Raw genomic sequence first — 26,220 nt, forward strand, 5'->3', positions numbered from 1 at the left:
CCGACGCCGCCCGCCGTGCGCCCTTGCCCGCCCGCCCCGACGCCGCCCGCTGTGCACGCCTGCCCGCCCCGACATCGCCTGTCGTGCACCCCTGCTCCTGCCCCGACGCCTCCCTCTGTGAGCACCGCGCCCCTGCCCTGCCCCGCCGTCGCCGCCGCCGCGTTGCTTTTTTTGTTATACATGTTTTTTGTTACATGTTTGTAGATGTTTTTACATGTTTTTAGATGTTCATATATGTATGTATTTATTTTTTAGATATATGTATTTTTTTGATGTATTTTTTGTATGTATGTATGTATTTATTTAGATGTATTTTTTGTATGTATGTATTTATGTATTTTTTCAATTGTAATATGCATGATGTTTTAAATTTTTAAATGTGCTCTGTTTTTTTAGATGTGATAGATAGATGTTTCGTGGAGATGAGACGAGATGGAAGAGAACTTTTTTATAACTTTTTATATGTATGGAAAAGAGGAAGAAGGAAGAAGGAAGAAGGAAGAAAAAGAAGGAGAGGAAAAAGGAAAATCAGAAGAGGAAGAAGGGGAAGAAGAAGAGAAGAGGAGAGGAAGAAGAGGAGAGGAAGAAGAGGAGAGAAAAAATAAGAAGAGGAAGAAGAAGAAAAAAAGAGGAGAAGAAGAAGGAAAAAATAGTATTATTCTATTTTTCTTCTTCTCCTCTATTCCTTCTTCTTCTCCTCTTTTTTTCTTCTATTTTTTCTTCTCCTCTATTCCTTCTTCTTCTCCTCTTTTTTTTTCTTCTTCTATTTTTTCTTCTCCTCTATTCCTTCTTCTTCTCCTCTTTTTTTCTTCTTCTTCTTCCTCTTCTTATTTTTTATCAAGAACGAGGGTGTCGAGGATAGATGAGCGGTCGAGGGTCGGGAACTAGGGTCGAGGGTCGCCGAGGGTTCGAGGGTCGAGGGTCATCGAGGGGTCGAGGGTCGAGGATCGTCGAGGGCTCGATAGGGGGACGTCGATCAACCCCCTCTCGCTCGACGAACTCTCGAGACACCCAAACCCTAGAAAAAAACGCTGTCGATCTCCTACCCCCTCCCGCCCCTACACGACAAACTCTCTCGAGACTTATAAGAGATTTATCAAGAATGCCCCCATTATGGATGTGCATAATTAAGTTGATCCATATTTTTCTGATCTCATCTACGCTTCTACATGTGCACGTTCTCTCGTGTAAAAAGTATTGACGAAATCCATGGTTTCATAATTAGCTGGAAGTAACATGCGCATGATGGTATGGAGCTCTCCAAAATTATTTTGGAACGGAGTCCTGATAGGATAATTCGCTTTTTGGTACGAAGTTCAGCAAAGGCCATTCAAATAGCGATATTCGAAAGGCTCTTGCTGAACTTCGTACCAAAAGGCGAATTATCCTATCAAGACTCTGTTCCAAAATAACATTGGAGAGCTTCATACCATCATGCGCCTGTTACTTCCGGCTAATGACGAAGCCATGGTTTTTCTTGAATCCTTTGACACTAGACAACGTGACATATAGAAGGGTAGATGAGATCAGGAAAAATAAGGCCAGAATGGCGTCATTTTGTTAAATCCCTTGTCGGTCCGGATGTCGGAAATTCATGAGAGAGGCGGTCCAGACCAAACCCTAGAAGTGTTGCCGCGAGGCCACCCCAAACCCTAGAAGCCTCGAGGCCACCCCAAACCCTAGAAGCATTGCGGCGAGGCCACCCCAAACCCTAGAAGCGTCGAGGCCTCCCCAAACCCTAGAAGCGTTGCCGAGGCCACCCCAAACCCTAGAAGCGTTGCCGAGGCCACCCCAAACCCTAGAAGCGTTGTCGAGGCCACCCCAAACCATAGAAGTGTCGAGGCCACTAATTAATATTCCTTGTTGTGATTAGCTAGCTAGGTCTATGTTTTACACTAATATATCCATCTGTCATGTTTGTATATTAATTGCCATGTTCTAATATTTGGAGAAACTATGGAGCACCGAGACTTGGAAACAAAACAGTTGTTGGGGGACATAATCCTCGGTGGAGGTGATGTCTTGTTGTATCTCAATGACACCGATGGTCTGGAAGGAGAGGGTGAAGCAGGCTCCGGTGATCGAACAATGGAGGTGGAAGGACATGATCATGATGGCTCCGGTGACCGAATGCAGGTGGAAGAAGGAGACCGTGATGACGGCTCCAGTGACCGAATGGAGGAGGGAGCTGTAGCAAATTCCGGTGAGGTATATATATATTAATTAAGCATGTGCTGACTAGCTAATTGATGCATTAATTATTTTGGTATGTACACATATTAACTCTCTTCTTTCTTCTTTTCTAGCCCTCCGTATCGAGCCAAACTTCGGTAATGAGACAAGGCCCGAAGAGAAGGTTGCGCCAGGATGAAAGGTTCACAATCACAGCAATCGCGGGTGATGGCCAACTGATTGAACCCAGCCGGACCAAGGAAGCATTTTTTGCTCAGTGCGGGGTTCTTGTTAGGGACATGATCCCAATCAGCATCCACCAATGGAATAAGCCTAAGAACGAAGACCCTCAAGTTCCTTATGTCAACGATAGACAGAAAGATGATCTTTGGACCACGCTGAAGGCAAATTTCACCCTACCGCCAGAGGAGGATCCGGATAAGACAATTATAGAGCCATTGGTCAAGGCTCATGCTCTTAAGAAGATGGCAGATCTATTCAGGAGGTGCAAGAATGAGTTGAAATAAACATATGTCGACAAAGGGAAGACTCCAGAATTCACCGGCTGGTTTGAGAAGATAAGAGATCACTGGCCCGCATTTGTGGCCTACAAGACATTGGAGAAGAGTAAGAAGATATCAACAAAAAACAAGATAAATGCTGCAAAGAAGGAGCATCACCATCGCACGGGGTCAGATGGCTACCTCAAAGCCCGGCCGTTGTGGGAAAAGGCTGAGAATGACCTGCTTGCTAAAGGGTCGAACCAGAGACATTGAACTGGCCAGACCATTCAAGGACTTGGTTCTTCGGGGTTGGGGGAACCTTGGACCCTGAAACAAGGAAGTGCGTTGGACGGATGAGCAACTTGAAATACCCATCAAGAAGCTTCAGAAGTATATCGCTGCAGCGCAGCAAGGGACGTGCATTCCCGACAGAGAGAACGACGAGCTCGTAGAGGCCCTCGGGAATCCTGAGCACCGTGGATGAACACAAGGCACGCCAGGCTAAGTTGCGTGGAGGGTTGGGTTTCACGGCATAGGCGGTTACAAAACCCGGGAGAGGAGGAGGAAAGTGGAGCAGAGCGAACTGCAAAAGCTGAATGCAAGGGTACGAAAGCTAGAGGAACAAGTTGAGAGCCAACGACCTGTCAGAGCTACCCCAGAAGCTACCCCGCCATCTCGGCGGAGAAGTAGCATGGCTTCCACCAAGCTCGTTCAGCAGCCTGACTTCACGGATCCTAGCTACCCCGTGGATGCTATCACGGAGGCTCAACATTGCCACCTTATGACGCAATGGCAGAACCTCAAAGTCAAGGCGGCTGTCGGCTCTGTTGCACCTCCTGAACCCGACGCAACTTTTCACTGCCATCCGATTCCATAAGGCTATGCTGTTGTGATGGTGGATGAAGTAACAGAGGGATTTTAGGAGCTCCAGCTTGACCACCCTATAGGTGAAGGGGACACTCTGTTGGGTCTTGCTCTGAAGACTCCATGTCTACGGCGGAAGGAGCACATCAAGCTTCCGAACTGGACGCCTCCGCCTCCGCCTCCTCCTCCGACAACGACGAGTCAGGGCACTCCGCCTCCTCCTCCTCCTCCTCCAGCGAGTGATCAGGGCACTCCGCCTCCTTCTCCAGCTTCTCCGGTGCGTGGCGGCACTCCGCCTCCTTCTCCGCCTGCTCCGGCGTGTCCGAGCAGCCCGCCTCCTCCTCCGCCTCGTCAGCAACAGTGGAAGACAGCCGCCGCCGCTCCGGCTGCTCCGGCGCGTCGTAGCACTCCGTCCCCTTCTCCGCCTCGTAAGCAACAAAGGAAGACAGCCGTCGCCGCTCCAGCTGCTCCAGTGTCTAGTGGTACAGCCAGAGGCGGGAGGCAATACAGATTCGGTCCATCTCTCAAGCCTCTAGAGAAGTTACCATACGAGAGGACCGTGGAGGAAAATGCGGAGATCTGTGAAGCCTATGTGAAGGACTTCTTTGAAACGTGAAGAGCTATGAAACATCCACCTCCGGAGGAGAAGATAGATTCCGTGAAAGTTCAGTGCACCATCAATGCCCTGAAGCGACCACCACCGCCTTCGCCAGATGACAACCATCTCCGCTATCTTAAAAAGACATTGCAAGAAGCGCGCCGGTAGGGAACTACTTCAAGTGACAAAAGATTAGCAGAACGAAGAAGTGGGAAAAAATTCCCCAGCTTGGAGCACAGGAGAACCAATCGTGCCCCCCGCTCAAGGTGTCTAGCGATATCGTCGCAAATCTGCTGGGGATGGTGCCCGGTACCAATCCTGGTGATTACCTACCCGACGATGCACATTTTGATAGAATGGAGGTGGACGAATTCATATACCAGTTCGGCAAGCCTCTCATCAAAGATGGAAGTCCTCCTCTAACAACTATGATGCGAAGATTCCTACTACCTCTTGAGCACTGTGTTGGTTTTCCCTTGAAGAGGAAAGGGTGATGCAGTAAAGTAGCGTAAGTATTTCCCTCAGTTTTTGAGAACCAAGGTATCAATCCAGTAGGAGACCACGCACGAGTCCCTCGCACCTACACAAACAAACAAGAACCTCGCAACCAACGCGATAAAGGGGTTGTCAATCCCTCAACGGTCACTTACGAGAGTGAGATCTGATAGATATGATAAGATAATATTTTTGGTATTTTTATGATAAAGATGCAGAGTAAAATAAAAGGCAATAAAAATAGCAAAGTGTTGGAAGATTAATATGATGGAAAATAGACCTGGGGGCCATAGGTTTCACTAGTGGCTTCTCTCGAGAGCATAAGTATTACGGTGGGTGAACAAATTACTGTTGAGCAATTGATAGAATTGAGCATAGCTATGAGAATATCTAGGTATTATCATGTATATAGGCATCACGTCCGCGACAAGTAGAACGACTCCTGCCTGCATCTACTACTATTACTCCACACATCGACCGCTATCTAGCATGCATCTAGAGTATTAAGTTCAAAAGAACAGAGTAACGCTTTAAGTAAGATGACATGATGTAGAGGGATAAACTCATGCAATATGATATAAACCCCATCTTGTTATCCTCGATGGCAACAATACAATACGTGCCTTGCTACCCCTACTGTCACTGGGAAAGGACACCGCAAGATTGAACCCAACGCTAAGCACTTCTCCCATTGCAAGAAAGATCAATCTAGTAGGCCAAACCAAACTAATAATTCAAAGAGACTTGCAAAGATAACCAATCATACATAAAAGAATTCAGAGGAGATTCAAATATTGTTCATAGATAAACTTGATCATAAACCCACAATTCATCGGTCTCAACAAACACACCGCAAAAGAAGATTACATCGAATAGATCTCCACGAGAATCGTGGAGAACTTTGTATTGAGATCCAAAGAGAGAGAAGAAGCCATCTAGATAATAACTATGGACCCGAAGGTCTGAGGTAAACTACTCACACATCATCGGAGAGGCTATGGTGTTGATGTAGAAGCCCTCCGTGATAATGCCCCCTCTGGCAGGACGCCGGAAAAGGCCCCAAGATGGGATCTCACGGGTACAGAAGGTTGCGGCGGTGGAATTAGGTTTTCGTGGATGCTTCTGTTGGTTTGGGGGTATGTAGGTATATATAGGAGGAAGAAGTACGTCGGTGGAGCAACATGGGCCCCGCGAGGGTGGAGGGCGCGCCTGCGGGGTAGGCGCGCCCCCCTACCTTGTGCCTTCCTGGTTGCTTTCTTGGGTAGGGTCCAAGTCCTCTAGATCATGTTCGTTCCGAAAATCACGTTCCCGAAGGTTTCATTCCGTTTGGACTCCGTTTGATATTCTTTTTTCTGCGAAACACTGAAATAGGCAAAAAAACAACAATTTGGGCTGGGCCTCCGGTAAATAGGTTAGTCCCAAAAATAATATAAAAGTGTATAATAAAGCCCATTAAACATCCAAAACAGAATATAATATAGCATGAAGCAATCAAAAATTATAGATACGTTGGAGACGTATCAAGCATCCCCAAGCTTAATTCCTGCTCGTCCTCGAGTAGGTAAATGATAAAAACAGAATTTTTGATGCGGAATGCTACTTGGCATAATTTCAATGTAATTCTCTTAATTGTGGTATGAATATTCAGATCCGAAAGATTCAAGACAAAAGTTTAATATTGACATAAAAAATACTTCAAGCATACTAACTAAGCAATCATGTCTTCTCAAAATAACATGGCCAAAGAAAGTTATCCCTAAAAAATCATATAGTCTGGCTATGCTCTATCTTCACCACACAAAGTATTTAAATCATGCACAACCCCGATGACAAGCCAAGCAATTGTTTCATACTTTTGGTGTTCTCAAACTTTTTCAATCTTCACGCAATACATGAGCGTGAGCCATGGACATAGCACTATATGTGGAATAGAATGGTGGTTGTGGAGAAGACAAAAAAGGGAGAAGATAGTCTCACATCAACTAGGTGTATCAACGGGCTATGGAGATGCCCATTAATAGATATCAATGTGAGTGAGTAGGGATTGCCATGCAACGGATGCACTAGAGCTATAAGTATATGAAAGCTCAACAAAAGAAACTAAGTGGGTGTGCATCCAACTCGCTTGCTCACGAAGACCTAGGGCATTTTGAGGAAGCCCATCATTGGAATATACAAGCCAAGTTCTATAATGAAAAATTCCCACTAGTATATGAAAGTGATATCATAAGAGACTCTCTATCATGAAGGTCATGGTGCTACTTTGAAGCACAAGTGTGGTAAAAGGATAGTAACATTGTCCCTTCTCTCTTTTTCTCTTTTTTTTTATTTGGGCCTTTTCTCTTTTTTTATGGCCTCTTTTTTTTATTTAGTCCGGAGTCTCATCCCGACTTGTGGGGGAATCATAGTCTCCATCATCCTTTCCTCACTTGGGACAATGCTCTAAAAATGATGATCATCACACTTTTATTTACTTACAACTCAACAATTACAACTCAATACTTAGAACAAAATATGACTCTATGTGAATGCCTCCGGCGGTGTACCGGGATATGCAATGAATCAAGAGTGACATGTATGAAAGAATTATGAACGATGGCTTTGCCACAAATACGATGTCAACTACATGATCATGCGAGGCAATATGACAACGATGGAGCGTGTCATAGTAAACGGGACGGTGGTAAGTTGCATGACAATATATCTTGGAATGGCTATGGAAATGCCATGATAGGTAGGTATGCTGGCTGTTTTGAGGAAGGTATATGGTGGGTGAATGATACCGGCGAAAAGTGCGCGGTATTAGAGAGGCTAGCAATGGTGGAAGGAAAAGAATGTGATTAATCCATGGACTCAACATTAGTCATAAAGAACTCATATACTTATTGCAAAAATCTACAAGTTATCAAAGAAAAGTATTACGCGCATGCTCCTAGGGGGATAGATTGGTAGACCATCGCTCGTCCCCGACCGCCACTCATAAGGAAGACAATCAATAAATAAATCATGCTCCGACTTCATCACATAACGGTTCACCATATGTGCATGCTACGGGAATCACAAACTTTAACACAAGTATTTCTCAAATCCACAACTACTCAACTAGCATGACTCTAATATCACCATCTTTATATCTCAAAACAATTATCAAGCATCAAACTTCTCATAGTATTCAACACACTCATAAGAATTTTTTTTACTAATCTTGAATGCCTATCATAATTAAAGCAAATTACCATGCTGTTTTGTAGGACTCTCAAAATAATATAAGTGAAGCATGAGAGAAAAATAGTTTCTATAAAACAAATCCACCACCATGCTCTAGAAGATATATGAAGCACTAGAGCAAAACCTATATAGCTCAAAAGATATAAGTGAAGCACATAGAGTATTCTAACAAATTCCGAATCAAGTGTGTATCTCTCAAAAGGTGTGTACAGGAAAGATGATTGTGGTAAACTAAAAAGCAAAGACTCAAATCATACAAGACGCTCCAAGCAAAACACTTATCATGTGGTGAATACAAATATAGCTCCAAGTAAAGTTACTGATGGAAGTAGACAAAAGAGGGGATGCCTTCCGGGACATCCCCAAGCTTTGGCTTTTTGGTGTCCTTAGATTATCTTGGGGTGCCATGGGAATTCCCAAGCTTAGGCTCTTGCCACTCCTTGTTCCATAATCCATCAAATCTTTTACCCAAAACTTGAAAACTTCTCAACACAAAACTTAACAGAAAATCTCGTGAGCTCCGTTAGCGAAAGAAAACAAAACACCACTTCAAGGTACTGTAATGAACTCATTCTTTATTTATATTGGTGTTAAACCTACTTTATTCCAACTTCTCTATGGTTTATAAACTATTTTACTAACCATAGATTCATCAAAATAAGCAAACAACACACGAAAAACAGAATCTGTCAAAAACAGAACAGTCTGTAGTAATCTGTAACTAACGCAAACTTCTGGAACTCAAGAAATTGAGCAAAAATAGGACGACCTAGAGAATTTGTTTATTGATCAGAAGCAATTGAAATCAATATTTTATCACGTTCTGGTGATTTTTAACAATTGTTTTCATGAACAGAAAGTTTCTGGAATTTACAGCAAGATCGAATAACTATCATCCAAGAAGATCCTATAGGTTTAACTTGGCACAAACACTAATTAAAACATAAAAACAAATCTAACCAGAGGCTAGATCAAATATTTATTCCTAAACAGAAGAAAAAAGCAAAAAACTAAAAATAAAATTGGGTTGCCTCCCAACAAGCGCTATCGTTTAACGCCCCTAGATAGGCATAAAAGCAAGGATAGATCTAGGTGTTGCCATCTATGGTAGGCAATTCTTTAATAAGACACCTATCACCCTTAGGAGTTTCTTTCTTTCTATTAATTATCAAACCTCTAGGCACAAAATCGAAAAATCATTTGCAGCAAATGGTTCCTTAATGATAGCAAAGAGATTGGGATGAACACTTATTGATTTGAGATCCGCAGTTTCCTTATTAGAGGATTCACCGTTATTTTTAGGAACATACATAAGCTTAGCAATTTTAGTAGGAGGACTTGGATTATTCTTTACGGAAGAAAAGGTGGTTCCCAAGTTGGTAATGATACCCTCAAGTTTATCGATTCTAGTGGAATCATGATTTAATCTTTCATTAACTATGGGTTCCTTCTCCTTAATATTTTTCAAAGTGACTCCTACTTTAGATCCATATTGGGTAATTTGGTTGTGGATCTTTTTATCCAAATTTTCAATTAACTCTACGGTAGCAACTTTATTTTCGATAATTTCAAGTCTTTGCATTACATGCTCCAAAGTTAACATAGTTCCATTAACCAAAAGAGGTGGTGAGCCAAACAAATCTATCGTAGCATTATAAGAATCAAAAGTATGGCTACCCAAGAAATTCCCTCCGGTAATGGTATCAAGAATATATCTGTACCAAGGAGTAAAGCCTGCATAAAAATTGCGGAGAAGAACGGAAGTAGATTGCTTCCTGGTAGATCTATTTTGAGCATTGCAAATTCTATACCAAGCATCTTTTAGATTTTCTCCCTCCCTTTGCTTAAAATTAAGAACTTCATTCTCGGGAGACAACGGAGAAGATAGAGGACTAGCCATAAATACAAGCAAGCAAAAAAGAGGCGAACGGAAAAGAGAGGGTGAATAAAATGGCAAGGGTGAAGTGGGGGAGAGGAAAACGAGAGGCAAATGGCAAATAATGTAATGCAAGGGAGATGAGTTTGTGATGGGTACTTGGTATGTCTTGACTTGACTTGACTTGGCGTAGATCTCCCGGGCAATGGCGCCAGAAATCCTTCTTGCTACCTCTTGAGCACTGCGTTGGTTTTCCCTTGAAGAGGAAAGGGTGATGCAGTAAAGTAGTGTAAGTATTTCCCTCAGTTTTTGAGAACCAAGGTATCAATCCAGTAGGAGACCCCTCATGAGTGCCTCGCACCTACACAAACAAACAAGTGCCTCGCACCTACACAAACAAACAAGAACCTCGCAACCAACGCGATAAAGGGGTTGTCAATCCCTCAACGGTCACTTACGAGAGTGAGATCTGATAGATATGATAAGATAATTTTTTTGGTATTTTTATGATAAAGATGCAAAGTAAAATAAAAGGCAATAAAAATAGCTAAGTGTTAGAAGATTAATATGATGGAAAATGTACCCGGGGGCCATAGGTTTCACTAGTGGCTTCTCTCGAGAGCATAAGTATTACGGCGGGTGAACAAATACTGTTGAGCAATTGACAGAATTGAGCATAGTTATGAGAATATCTAGGTATGATCATGTATATAGGCAACACGTCCGCGACAAGTAGACCGACTCCTGCCTGCATCTACTACTATTACTCCACACATCGACCGCTATCCAACATGCATCTAGAGTATTAAGTTCAAAAGAACAGAGTAACGCTTTAAGTAAGATGACATGATGTAGAGGGATAAACTCATGCAATATGATATAAACCCCATCTTGTTATCCTCGATGGCAACAATACAATACGTGCCTTGCTGCCCCTACTGTCACTGGGAAAGGACACCGCAAGATTGAACCCAAAGCTAAGCACTTCTTCCATTGCAAGAAAGATCAATCTAGTAGGCCAAACCAAACTGATAATTCGAAGAGACTTGCAAAGATAACCAATCATACATAAAAGAATTCAGAGGAGATTCAAATATTGTTCATAGATAAACTTGATCATAAACCCAGAATTCATCGGTCTAAACAAACACACCGCAAAAGAAGATTACATCGAATAGATCTCCACGAGAATCGTGGAGAACTTTGTATTGAGATCCAAAGAGAGAGAAGAAGCTATCTAGCTAATAACTATGGACCCGAAGGTCTGAGGTAAACTACTCACACATCATCGGAGAGTCTATGGTGTTGATGTAGAAGCCCTCCATGATCAATGCCCCCTCCGGCAGGACGCCGGAAAAGGCCCCAAGATGGGATCTCACGGGTACAGAAGGTTGCGGTGGTGGAATTAGGTTTTCGTGGATGCTTCTGTTGGTTTGGGGGTATGTAGGTATATATAGGAGGAAGAAGAACGTCGGTGGAGCAACGTGAGCCCCACAAGGGTGGAGGGCGCGCCTGGGGGGGTAGGCGCGCCCCCCTACCTTGTGCCTTCCTGGTTGCTTTCTTGGCGTAGGGTCCAAGTCCTCTAGATCATGTTCGTTCCGAAAATCACGTTCCCGAAGGTTTCATTCCGTTTGGACTCCGTTTGATATTCTTTTTCTGCGAAACACTGAAATAGGCAAAAAACAGCAATTTGGGCTGGGCCTCCAGTTAATAGGTTAGTCCCAAAAATAATATAAAAGTGTATAATAAAGCCCATTAAATATCCAAAACAGAATATAATATAGCATGAAGCAATCAAAAATTATAGATACGTTGGAGACGTATCAATTCCATGATTGGTACATGAAAACCTACAGCGAGTCTAGGAAGGATGCTTTGTCGATGAGAATTAAATAGGACCACGACTTCATTGGACAAGAACTGTTAACTGTTGATTTCTACGAGTTTTTCCAGTTCTACAATCTAAAGGCCCTCGACAAATCACTCGTGGCTTGCTACAGTCTGTAAGTACTACTTTCTGTAATTAAGTCTCTATATATAGCCCAGCTCTTTCATTGCATGTATATATAATTATCCTCACTATATTATGCAGATTGAAGATCGTCGAATGCAGAAAATCACAAATCTATGACATTGGGTTCATTAACCCAAATATCATACATGAATGGACGGTTAAAAGGAATGTCTCAGAAACCGAGGACAACTTGCTCAAATCGTTGCTCAAAAATCAAAGCAAAGATAAAATACTCTTTCCTTACAACTTCAGGTGAGTGTTACTGTCTTGTGCATATTCGGTTCCCCTTATTACTCGAGGTTATAGTAATGTAACTGATGATTTATGCATGTGTGCGCAGCTACCACTTTATTCTCCTAGAGATTAAGCTTGAGCAGGGTCTAGTAACTGTCTTAGACTCGAGACGAAAAGATCCCTAGGAGTATGCAAACATGACTGAAATGCTCCAGAAGTAAGTTCGACCATATCGGCAACTTTGTTTATTTCCTGATATCAAGTAATTATTTTCTTTGTGTGGCAGGGTTTGGAAAGAGTCCACCGCAATTTCTCCAGGACTGCCGACCGAGCTGAAATTTAAACACCCGAAAGTAAGTAGTACTACCTAGTTCCGCACATCTCCCATTGATTCTAGCTAGTTTCATCAATACCATTTAGCATGCTTGCTTATCAGTTTGATTAACCTCTATTTCTCGTAAAGTGCTTGTGGCAGGAAAGCGGGAATGATTTCTGTGGATACTACGTTTGCGAGTTCATCTACAAAGAGACGGCCAAAAATAAGCAGGGCTATTCTGAAAAACAGTATGAAGTGCGTAAGCAAAAATATTCGCAATTTTATTTTATTACCATCATTTGTGTTGAGTTTCATTCATACACATGTATTTACCCTCTTCTTCGATTTAGATCTGGCAGATGCGGGATGATCTCCTACCACAAGATCACATAAAAGCAATTCAAGAGGAATTGGTGGGATTCTTTCTTGACCATGTCATCAATAAAGCCGGAGAATACCATGTGGAACTTGACTTTAGATGTTAGGGATTGTAAGAGATCTTATATTGTATATATGTAGATAGTAGCGTCGGATAGATATACGAAAACTTGTTGTTCGACCAATCTCTTGGAAAAGGAGAGGTCGATCACTTCTCTCTGTATATTTTCATGACGATCTTCTGTACTTAATGGTTTCCTTCATTTTCTTACTAGCTAGTGTGTCAAGTCCTCTCTATATGTATAGTACGTAGTGTCGACCAAGCACGGATATAAGAGAGGTTACTTCTCTCTAGCTATTAGCTAGCTAACACAATATATGAAACCCCCAAATTAACCCTCCAAAACCCCCACCCCCCCTTCAAAAAAAACCCCCAGCTCCTGAGCTGCTGACGCGTGGATGCTCTTTGGTCCCGGTTGGTGTTACCAACCGGGACTAAAGGCCCTCCTGCCTGGGCTCGCCGCAGCAGCCACGCGGAGCCACATCTGTCCCGATTCATAAGCGAACCAGGACTAAAGGTGTTGGGCTCTAGTCCCGACCCTTTAGTCCCGGTTCCGGAACCGGGACAAATGGGCCTTTTTCTACTAGTGATAGTGCTACTTTGAAGCACAAGTGTGGAAAAGGATAGTAACATTTTCCCTTCTCTCTTTTTCTCTCATTTTTTATTATTATTTTTTATTATTATTTTGGGCTCTTTTTTATTTTGGGCTCTTTGGCCTCTTTTTTTATTTAAGTCCGGAGTCTCATCCCAGCTTGTGGGGGAATCATAGTCTCCATCATCCTTTCCTCACATGGGACAATGATCTAATAATGATGATCATCACACTTTTATTTACTTACAACTCAAGAATTACAACTGGATACTAGAACAAAGACATGACTCTATATAAATGCCTCCGATGGTGTACCGGGATGTGCAATGATCTAGCATGACATGTATAAAAAATATGAACGGTGGCCAAGCCATAAATACTATGTCAACTATATGATTATGCAAAAAAGATATGACAATGATGGTATGTGTCATAATAAAACGGAACGGTAGAAGTTGCATGGCAATATATTTCAAAAAGGTTATGAAAATGCCATGATAGGTAGGTATGGTGCTTGTTTTGAGGAAGATGTAAGGTGGTTTATGTGTGAAAGAGTGTATCATGTCATGGGGTTTGGATGCACTGGCGAAGTTTGCACCAACTCTCAAGGTGAGAAAGGGCGATGCACGGTACCGAAGAGCCTAGCAAATTGCGGAAGGGTGAGAGTGCGTATAATCCATGGACTCAACGTTCGTCATAAAGAACTCACATACTTACTGCAAAAGTTTATTAGCCCTTGAAGCAAAGTACTACTATGCATGATCCTAGGGGGATAGATTGGTAGGAAAAGACCATCGCTCGTCCCCTACCTCCACTCATAAGGAAGATAATCAAAAATAAATCATGCTCCAATTTCATCACATAACGAGAGACCATACGTGCATGCTTCGGGAATCACAAACCTTAACACATATATTCTTACTAAACCACAATAACTCACTATCATGTCTCTAATATCACCATCTTTATATCTCAAAACAAATGCAAGGAATCAAACTTCTCATATATTCAATGATCTTCATGAAAGTTTTTATTATATCCCTCTTGAATACCTATCATATTAGGACTAAATTCATAACCTAAGCAAATTGTCATACTATTTGTAAGACTCTCAAAATAATATAAGTGAAGCATGAGAGTTCATCAATTTTTTCAAAATAAAACCACCGCCGTGCTCTAAAAGATATAAGTCAAGCACTAGAGCAACTACCTAGCTCAAAAGATATAAGTGAAGCACATAGAGTATTCTAATAAATTCACGATTAATGTGTGTCCCTCTCAAAAGGTGTGTACAATAAGGATTATTGTGGCAAACTAAAAAGCAAAGACTCATATAATATAAGACGCTCCAAGCAAAACACATATCATGTGGTGAATAAAAATATAGCCTCAAGGAATTTACCGATGGATCGTAGATAAAAGAGGGGATGCCATCCGGGGCATCCCCAAGCTTAGATGCTTGGTTGTCCTTGAATATTACCTTGGGGTGCCTTAGGCATCCCCAAGCTTAGGCTCTTGCCACTCCTTATTCCATAGTCCATCGAAACTTCACCCAAAACTTGAGAACTTCACAAAACAAAACTCAACAGAAAACTCGTGAGATCCGTTAGTGAAACAAAGCAAATAACCACTTTTAGGACACTGGTATGCGCCGGTCCTAAAAAAACGGTTTTTAACCCCTTTCCGCGACGGCATTTGGAACCGTTGCCAAGTGAGTGTGGGCGATAAGGGGGTCCTTCCCACACGACCCAGAAACCGTCGGGGATATGCCCTCCTGGCACACACTTTCGGCAAAATGAGGTCGTGTGCGACCGGCGAGCGCTCAAATACGGAAATACGTATAGTAGAGCTAAAAAATAAAATTATACGGCAAAATTGTTTTCGGTCGCAAGTACATCCCACAAGTCAGTCCCCGCTAAACGTTTCCGTTCGTATGTACATCCCACACAGTCGCTCCAAGGAAAACGTTTCCGTTCACAGGTACATCACACACAATTTTTCCCGTTAAATCGTTTGCGTTATTGAATGTATCACACATGGTCCGTAGAAGAAACTGTGTGGCAAAGGCTGTCCATCACACACAGTTTTTATGTGGTAAACGTTTGCGCAAGGTGGCCTAACGCAAACAGTTTTCAAGAGAAAGTCGTGTGTGATTGTTCATTGATCCAACACGGTTTATTCCTAGAAACTGTGTGCGTTGCCTCAGGTCATCGCCCAGGGTATTTTTTCAACAACCGTTTGCAATAGCAAAACCCAATTAGCAGGCTAATTATCCGATTATTCATAATCCATTTATTAATCTAATTGACATTTCATATTAAGCACACAATATATTTCATTTCCATATTAAGGAAGCAGAATTTCATAACTGAAATACATCAGAGTATAACATGATATAGCTTCAGCACTCAGCTACCCCATTACACAACTGCACCAACAGCAAGTTCCACATGCAACATGTAGAACCTTTCGAAATTAGCATCATAGACAGTATATAGACAGATGCATCTCATCTGGAAAACTGCTGAAGCGGAAAGCGAATATTGAGCCTTCACTCATGTTGAAGGTCTTTGTAACTTTAGGCCAGTGCCTGTGGATGATTGACTGTCCGTCCTTCGTCCTCTTCAGGAACACTTCAATATTGAACCGTGGGTGTTGTATGAAAACCCTCCTCGCCTCCTGACCATAGAGGTGGTTTGAGAGGTAATCATCAGTGAACTACTTTGGAAAGACCTGAAAACAAGGATGTGCATAAATATCTTCTCTATATTGGAAATGGGGCAAAGGAATAAAAAAAGGCAAGGTATAATAGTTAGTACCATCTAGTGAACTGATGTCTTCTTCATTATGCAGACAAAGATCTTGTTGTTTTTTGTCGCTAATTTCTTTATCCTAACAATCTTTCTGAGTTTCTTGATTTGATTGATATTCATGGACAACTCATTTCCCCATATGCAAAAAGGGTCGAACAGTGGGTCAAAACCTTTGACAGCAGGACCTACATGTGCAAGAGCAAATTGTTAAAAACCAAAATATTAGAATGGTTCTTGCAATTGCACAATAATGTGCTATTAGACAACGGACCATGCACGTGCTAACCTCGATCGTAAACCTCAGTGCTTCCCATTGTTTCCCTGCAACACATATAAGGTAGTTAGTCATCAGGTTAAGTAAGGGTTCGCATGCTATCAGTAAAATATGTTGATGAAAAATAAGCACATTGTAGATTCATCAGATTAATTCAAGCCACACGGAAAACCCATTTAACCAAACCAAGCATGATTAAGAACTAGGAAATATAGCACTTATATATGTTTCTCATGTATTAAGTGCAGCCAAATTTGATTTATTCCTCACATGCACAACAATACAAAATTCTACCCACGACAATTGGACATCGCATTGCAGAATTGAACCAAGTAGTTAACTAAACACACAACAAATGAACCAAACATTAACTGAGCACCACATTGCACAATATAACATACTCCTAATAGAAGATCAGACAGTTAACCAAACAGTTAACTACAGCCAATTGTAGCAATTGTATTCGTTTCTCATGTATTTACTACAGCCAAATTCAGTTTATTCCTCACATGGTATACAATAACAAAATGCACCCACAATTTTGTAAAGATAAATTCGATTTATTTCTCACATGGAAGACAATACAAAATTGCAGCCTGAAGAATTGAACATCACATTTGCATAATTGAACCAAACAGTTAACTGAAGATGACAACTAATTAACAAAACAGTTAATAAGTGAGCACCACACTGCACGACATATAGAACATATACACTAGACCAACAGATTGCATGTAAAATCAGATAGCACAATTCACTAGAATTTGTGAAGGAAAGGCAGGAGCAGCACACGCAACGGGTAAATCGAGCATGCTTAACCGGCGTAGCTAGCAAATGGCAAGGTGCTCCTCCATGATCTGGGGGTCGGCACGAATGGCGGCGCTTATTTGGTGGAGGGTCGGTCATTTGGGTGGAAGGTGTCGTGCTCGCGTTAGCGGTCGGGGCGTGTGGGACATGGAAGGAGGAGGAGGATGGGGGTCGGGTGTGGATTACCTGCCTGGATAGACGAGGCCAAGCAGCGTGAAGGAGGGGTGCCGACGAGGAGGCGACGCTGCAAGCAAGGAGTGAAGGTTTCAACTTGGAAAGGAAGGCGGAAAGAGGGGAAATGTGGCTTTTGGTAAGGGGGAGGGGCGGGGAGGTAGATATTTCCGCGGAAGCCGAAAATTTGGAATCGCTTCAGCGAAAAAACTGGCGCGCAAAGTGTCATCAGACACGGTCCCTTATTCAGAACTGTGTACGATATGTGGACATCACAAATGATTCAGATAGCTTAACCCGTATGTGATGAGTTTGAACGTCAAAAGTTTTGGTTTGAATTTCCATGGTTATAGTGGTCATCCACGTCATTGCACAATTTGGGTACACAAAGGAGACTACAGCACACCCACACTTCTTAATCGAGCAAGTTCAGCAATTAAACAGAGCTAGCTGACCTAAACATTACTCTAACAAATTAAAGACCAGCGCTCTTAATTAAACAAAAGAAAGAGTACTACTACGGCTGGTGCTCGTCGATCTCTGCCGCCGCCTCCATGTCCAGCTCGCGCCCGACGGTCTCCTAGAGAAGGGGCTCCATGGCATCCATCGCACCATACTCGGCAAGCATCTCGCCATCCGCGTCCGCCATCTCTTTGGAAAAGGCCGCCACGAGCTGGGCGTGGGCGGACACGATCTGGGCTTGGACGGGCTTCGTCGTTGCAAGGTATGTGGCGGAGGAACGGACAGCTGCTCGAACGCTCTCGGCGATTGCCAGCTCTTCGGTCGTGGGTTGCCGACCATTGTCGAAGAAGCTTCGTTCGATTTGTGCGGTGACCATCAAGAGCTAGGCTTGGGCGGCCTTGACATGGTCATGGGCGGCCTCCATCAGGGCTAAGGCCGCCGCCGCGGAACAGATAGCTGTTGTGCCGCTCTCGCCAATTGCTATCCTCGAGGCAGATGTTGCTGCCGCCACCTGAGAAGCAACAGTGGCCATTTGGGCTGCCTTTGTCGCCCGGTCGCAGATTGCGGCCGCGCTCATGCACCTTGTTAGCACGCACATGGCGGCTGCGGCCGCGCTCTCGCCGGAATGGGCCACCGAAGTTGCCCTCACGACGCGGGTCCACGTGCCCATCTTTCACCGGCGACGATTGAACAGTGAAATGATATTTGGGGAGCGAGCTAGTGTGCTTGAGACGCCGGCTGTGGACTGTAGCCGACGCACCTTCTCGGTAAGCCATAGGCGTACTATACACCGACGGTGCTCCAGGATATTTTGTGTTGCATCTCACACGGTTGCTGATAATAAACTGTGTGTGGTCTACTTGATTTTTCATCTTGATTTGAATTATATAATGGGGTCACAGCGGCAATGGACGGTGTTTGAATTGCTAGACCATTTATCTGGAGTGAACATTCAACTATATGTGTCGTAAAAGAATTGGAATTATTCAGGGTTCGTTTGAACATTTTATACATTAAATTGGTTTTCTAGCCATTTCAGGTGAACAATTCAAAATTAAACTACACGCACATTCTCCAGTGCATATAAAATGGTTGAAAAATCAAATTTGTGTCCTTCGGTGCATGCTTAGGTCCCATGCAAGAAATGGGAATGAATTTCAAACACCAGGGCACCGCTGATTGCCAGCAAAACATTGAGATGCCTGGTTTCTAAATTCTAGTAAATCCAAAACTCATATGAAATTCATGAAACTTGGCATGCTATCATGGAGCGGCATCAACATGCCGTGGTAAATTTTTTGTCACATTTGGGGCAGGTTTGGGTATATGCTTCTTACAAACCGGAGCTTCTCACAACTAGCATGATGGTTTTCGGTAGGGAACATCCCACCTTTGGGGATGAAACGATATCCATTGCCTCTTATTGCTTTCAAAAAAATTTCTTGTGTCAACATAGAACAACATGAGTGTTGTGTGAATTTTTGTGATTTTTGGGGTTCGTTTGCACATTTTTATGCATTAACTGAGTTTTCAATGGATTTATGTGCGTAATTCAAATTTGAACGACATGCACATGCTCCAGTGCATATAAATTGGTTGAAAAATCAAATATGTGTCCTTGGGTGCACGCTTAGATCCCATGCAAGAAATGGGAATGAATTTCAAACACCAGGGCACCGTTGATTGCCGGCAAAACATTGAGATGCCTGGTTTTTAAATTCTAGTAAATCCAAAACTCGTCTGAAATTCATGAAACTTGGCATGCTATCATGGAGCGGCATCAACATGACGTGGTAATTTTTTTGTCCCATTTGGGGCAGGTTTGGGTATATGCTTCTCACAACCGGAGCTTCTCACAACAAGCATGATGGTTTTCGGTAGGGAACGTCCCACCTTTGGGGACGAAACAATATCCATTGCCTCTTATTGCTTTCAAATTTTTCTCTTGTTCAACATAGAACAACAGGAGTGTTGTGTGAATTTTTGTGATTTTTCGGGGTTCGTTTGGACATTTTTATGCATTAACTGAGTTTTCAATGCATTTATGTGCATAATTCAAATTTGAACTACATGCACATGCTCTAGTGCATATAAATTGGTTGAAAAATCAAATCTGTGTCCTTGGGTGCATGCTTAGGTCCCATGCAAGAAATGAGAATGAATTTCAAACACCAGGGCACCGTTGATTGCCGGCAAAACATTGAGATGCCTGGTTTTTAAATTCTAGTAAATCCAAAACTCGTCTTAAATTCATGAAACTTGGCATGCTATCATGGAGCGGCATCAACATGACGTGGTATTTTTTTGTCCCATTTGGGGCAGGTTTGGGTATATGCTTCCCACAAACCGGAGCTTCTCACAACAAGCATGATGGTTTTCGGTAGGGAACGTCCCACCTTTGGGGACGAAACGATATCCATTGCCTCTTATTGCTTTCAATATTTTTTCTCGTGTCAACATAGAACAACAGGAGTGTTGTGTGAATTTTTGGGATTTTTTGGGGTTTGTTTGGACATTTGTATGCATTAACTGAGTTTTCAATGCATTTATGTGCATAATTCAAATTTGAACTACATGCACATACTCCAGTGCATAGAAATTGGTTGAAAAATCAAATATGTGTCCTTGGTTGCATGCTTAGGTCCCATGCAATAAATGGGAATGAATTTCAAACACCAGGGCACCGTTGATTGTCGCCAAAACATTGAGATGCCTGGTTTTTAAATTCTAGTAAATCCAAAACTCGTCTGAAATTCATGAAACTTGGCATGCTATCATGGAGCGCCATCAACATGACGTGGTAAACTTTTTGTCCCATTTGGGGCAGGTTTGGGTATATGCTTCTCACAAACCGGAGCTTCTCACAACAAGCATGATGGTTTTCAGTAGGGAACGTCCCACCTTTGGGGACAAAATGATATCCATTGCCTGTTATTGCTTTCAATATTTTTTCTCGTGTCAACATAGAACAACAGGAGTGTTGTGTGAATTTTTGTGATTGTTGGGGTTCGTTTGGACATTTTTATGCATTAACTGAGTTTTCAATGCATTTATGTGCATAATTCAAATTTGAACTACATGCACATGCTCCAATGCATATAAATTGGTTGAAAAATCAAATCTGTGTCCTTGGGTGCATGCTTAGGTCCCATGCAAGAAATGTGAATGAATTTCAAACACCAAGGCACCGTTGATTGCCGGCAAAACATTGAGATGCCTGGTTTTTAAATTCTAGTAAATCCAAAACTCGTCTGAAATTCATGAAACTTGGCATGCTATCATGGAGCAGCATCAACATGACATGGTAAATTTTTTGTCCCATTTGGGGCAGGTTTGGATATATATGCTTCTCACAAACCGGAGCTTCTCACAACAAGCATGATGGTTTTCGGTAGGGAACGTCCCACCTTTGGGGACAAAACGATATCCATTGCCTCTTATTGCTTTCAATTTTTTTCTCGTGTCAACATAGAACAACATGAGTGTTGTGTGAATTTTTGTGATTTTTGGGGTTCGTTTGGACATTTTATGCATTAACTGAGTTTTCACTGCATTTATGTGCATAATTCAAATTTGAACTACATGCACATGTTGGGGAACGTAGTAATTTCAAAAATTTCCTACGCACACGCAAGATCATGGTGATGCATAGCAACGAGAGGGGAGAGTGTTGTCCACGTACCCTCGTAGACCGACAGCGGAAGCGTTATCACAACGCGGTTGATGTAGTCGTACGTCTTCACGATCCGACCGATCAAATACCGAACGCACGGCACCTCCGAGTTCTACACACGTTCAGCTCGATGACGTCCCTCGAACTCCGATCCAGCCAAGTGTTGAGGGAGAGTTTCGTCAGCACGACGGCGTGGTCACGATGATGATGTTCCACCGACGCAGGGCTTCGCCTAAGCTCCGCAACGGTATTATCGAGGTGTAATATGGTGGAGGGGGGGCACCGCACACGGCTAAGAGATCTCAAGGATCAATTGTTGTGTCTCTGGGGTGCCCCCCTGCCCCCGTATATAAAGAAGCAAGGGGGAGGCAGCCGGCCAAGGGGAGAGGCGCGCCAAAAGGGGGGAATCCTACTCCCACTGGGAGTAGGACTCCTCCTTTCCTTGTGGGAGTAGGAGAAGGGAAGGGGGAAGGAGAAAGAAGGAAGGGGGCGCCCCCCCTCCCTAGTCCAATTCGGACTAGCCCATGGGGAGGGGTGCGGCCACCCTTTGGGGTCTTCCTCTCCTTTCTCGTATGGCCCATTAAGGCCAATACGAATTCCCGTAACTCTCCGGTACTCCGAAAAATATCCGAATCACTCGGAACCTTTCCGAAGTCCGAATATAGTCGTCCAATATATATCGATCTTTACGTCTCGGTCATTTCGAGACTCCTCGTCATGTCCCCGATCTCATCCGGGACTCCGAACTCCTTCGGTACATCAAAACTCAATAAAACAGTCATCGTAACGTTAAGCGTGCGGACCCTACGGGTTCGAGAACTATGTAGACATGACCGAGACACCTCTCCGGTCAATAACCAATAGCGACCTGGATGCCCATATTGGCTCCCACATATTCTACGAAGATCTTTATCGGTCAGACCGCATAACAACATACGTTGTTCCCTTTGTCATCGGTATGTTACTTGCCCGAGATTCGATCGTCGGTATCTCGATACCTAGTTCAATCTCGTTACCGGCAAGTCTCTTTACTCGTTCCGTAATACATCATCCTGCAACTAACTCATTAGTCACAATGCTTGCAAGGCTTATAGTGATGTGTATTACCGAGTGGGCCCAGAGATACCTCTCCGACAATCGGAGTGACAAATCCTAATCTCGAAATACGCCAACCCAACAAGTACCTTTGGAGACACCTGTAGAGCACCTTTATAATCACCCATTTACGTTGTGACGTTTGGTAGCACACAAAGTGTTCCTCCGGTAAACGGGAGTTGCATAATCTCATAGTCATAGGAACATGTATAAGTCATGAAGAAAGCAATAGCAACATACTAAACGATCAGGTGCTAAGCTAACGGAATGGGTCAAGTCAATCACGTCATTCTCCTAATGAGGTGATCTCGTTAATCAAATGACAACTCATGTCTATGGCTAGGAAACAGAACCATCTTTGATTAACGAGCTAGTCAAGTAGAGGCATACTAGTGACACTCTGTTTGTCTATGTATTCACACATGTATTATGTTTCCGGTTAATACAATTCTAGCATGAATAATAAACATTTATCATGATATAAGGAAATATATAATACTTTATTATTGCCTCTAGGGCATATTTCCTTCAGTCTCCCACTTGCACTAGAGTAAATAATCTAGTTCACATCGCCATGTGATTTAACATCAATAATTCACATCACCATGTGATTAACACCCATAGTTCACATCTCTATGTGACCAACACTCAAAGGGTTTACTAGAGTCAATAATCTAGTTCACATCGCTATGTGATTAACACCCAAAGAGTACTAAGGTGTGATCATGTTTTGATTGTGAGATAATTTTAGTCAACCGGTCTGTCACATTCAGATCCGTAAGTATTTTACAATGCTCTGCACGGAGCTACTCTAGCTAATTGCTCCCACTTTCAATATGTATCTAGACCGAGACTTAGAGTCATCTAGATTTAGTGTCAAAACTTGCATCGACGTAACCCTTTACGACGAACCTTTTGTCACTTCCATAATCGAGAAACATATCCTTATTCCACTAAGGATAATTTTGACCGCTGTCCAGTGATCTACTCCTAGATCACTATTGTACTCCCTTGCCAAAATCAGTGTAGGGTGTACAATAGATCTGGTACACAGCATGGAATACTTTATAGAACCTATGGCCAAGGCATAGGGAATGACTTTCATTCTTTTTCTATCTTCTGCCGTGGTCGGGCTTTGAGTCTTACTCAATTTCACACTTGTAACACAGGTAAGAAACTCTTTCTTTGACTGTTCCATTTTGAACCACTTCAAAATCTTGTTAAGGTATGTACTCATTGAATAAACTTATCAAGCGTCTTGATCTATCTCTATAGATCTTGATGCTCAATATGTAAGCAGCTTCACCGAGGTCTTTCTTTGAAAAACTTCTTTCAAACACTCCTTTATGCTTTGCAGAATAATTCTACATTATTTCCGATCAACAATATGTCATTCACATATACTTATCAGAAATGTTGTAGTGCTCCCACTCACTTTCTTGTAAATACAGGCTTCACCGCAAGTCTGTATAAAACTATATCCTTTGATCAACTTATCAAAGTGTATATTCCAACTCCGAGATGCTTGCACCAGTCCATAGATGGATCGCTGGAGCATGCATATTTTGTTAGCACTTTTAGGATTGACAAAACCTTCTGGTTGCATCATATACAACTCTTCTTTAATAAATCCATTAAGGAATGTAGTTTTGTTTATCCATTTGCCAGATTTCATAAAATGCGGCAATTGCTAACATGATTCAGACAGACTTTAAGTATAGATACGAGTGAGAAACTCTCTCATCGTAGTCAACACCTTGAACTTGTCGAAAACCTTTTGCGACAATTCTAGCTTTGTAGATAGTAACACTACTATCAGCGTCTGTCTTCCTCTTGAAGATCCATTTAATCTCAATGGCTCGCCGATCATTGGGCAAGTCAATCAAAGTCCACACTTTGTTCTAATATATGGATCTTATCTCAGATTTCATGGCCTCAAGCCATTTCGCGGAATCTGGGCTCATCATTGCTTCCTCATAGTTCGTAGGTTCGTCATGGTCAAATAACATGACCTCCAGAACGGGATTACCGTACCACTCTGGTGTGGATCTCACTCTGGTTTACCTACGAGGTTTGGTAGTAACTTGATCTGAAGTTACATGATCATCATCATTAACTTCCTCACTAATTGGTGTAGGAGTCACAGGAACAGATTTCTATGATGAACTACTTTCCAATAAGGGAGCAGGTACAGTTACCTCATCAAGTTCTACTTTCCTCCAACTCACTTCTTTCGAGAGAAACTCCTTCTCTAGAAAGGATCCATCTTTAGCAACGAATGTCTTGCCTTCGGATCTGGGATAGAAGGTGTACCCAACTGCCTCCTTTGGGTATCCTATGAAGACACATTTCTCCGATTTGGGTTTTGAGCTTATCAGGATGAAACTTTTTCACATAAGCATCGCAACCCCAAAATTTTAAGAAACGACAACTTTGGTTTCTTGCTAAACCTCGGTTCATAAGGCGTCGTCTCAACGGATTTTGATGGTGCCATATTTAACGTGAATGCAGCTGTCTCTAATGCATAACCCCAAAACGATAGTGGTAGATCGGTAAGATACATCATATATCGCACCATATCTAATAAAGTACGATTACGACGTTCGGACACACCATTACACCGTGGCGTTCCAGGTGGCGTGAGTAGTGAAACTATTTCACATTGTTTAACTGAAGGCCAAACTCGTAACTCAAATACTCTTCTCTACGATCAGATCGTAGAAACTTTATTTTTCTTGTTACGATGATTTTCCACTTCACTCTGAAATTATATGAAATTTTCAAATGTTTCAGACTTATGTTTCATTAAGTAGATATACCCATATCTGCTCAAATCATCTGTGAAGGTGAGAAAATAACGGTATCCGCCACGAGCCTCAATATTCATTGGACCACATACATCTGTATGTATGACTTCCAACAAATCTGTTGCTCTCTCCATAGTTCCGAAGAACGGCGTTTTAGTCATCTTGCCCATGAGGCATGGTTCGCAAGCATCAAGTGATTCATAATCAATTGATTCCAAAATCCCATCAGTATGGAGTTTCTTCATGCGCTTTACACCAATATGACCTAAACAGCAGTGCCACAAATAAGTTGCACTATGATTATTAACTTTGCATCTTTTGGCTTCAATATTATGAATATGTGTATCACTACGATCGAGATCCAACAAATCATTTTTGTTGGTGTGTATGACCATAAAAGGTTTTTATTCATGTAAACAGAACAACAATTGTTCTCTAACTTAAATGAATGACCGTATTGCAATAAACATGATCAAATCATATTCATGCTCAACGTAAACACTAAATAACACTTATTTAGTTTCAACACTAATCCCGAAAGTACAGGGAGTGTGCGATGATGATCATATCAATCTTGGAACTACTTCCAACACACATCGTCACCTCGCCTTTTTACTAGTCTCTGTTTATTCTACAACTCCCGTTTCAAGTTACTACTTTAGCAACTAAACCAGTATCAAATACTGAGGGGTTGCTATAAACACTAGTAAAGTACACATCAATAACATGTATATCCAATATACCATTGTTCACTTTGCCATCCTTCTTATCCACCAAATACTTGGGG

Source organism: Aegilops tauschii, chromosome 4 (assembly GCF_002575655.3).
Source record: "Aegilops tauschii subsp. strangulata cultivar AL8/78 chromosome 4, Aet v6.0, whole genome shotgun sequence".
Taxonomy (NCBI): domain Eukaryota; kingdom Viridiplantae; phylum Streptophyta; class Magnoliopsida; order Poales; family Poaceae; genus Aegilops; species Aegilops tauschii.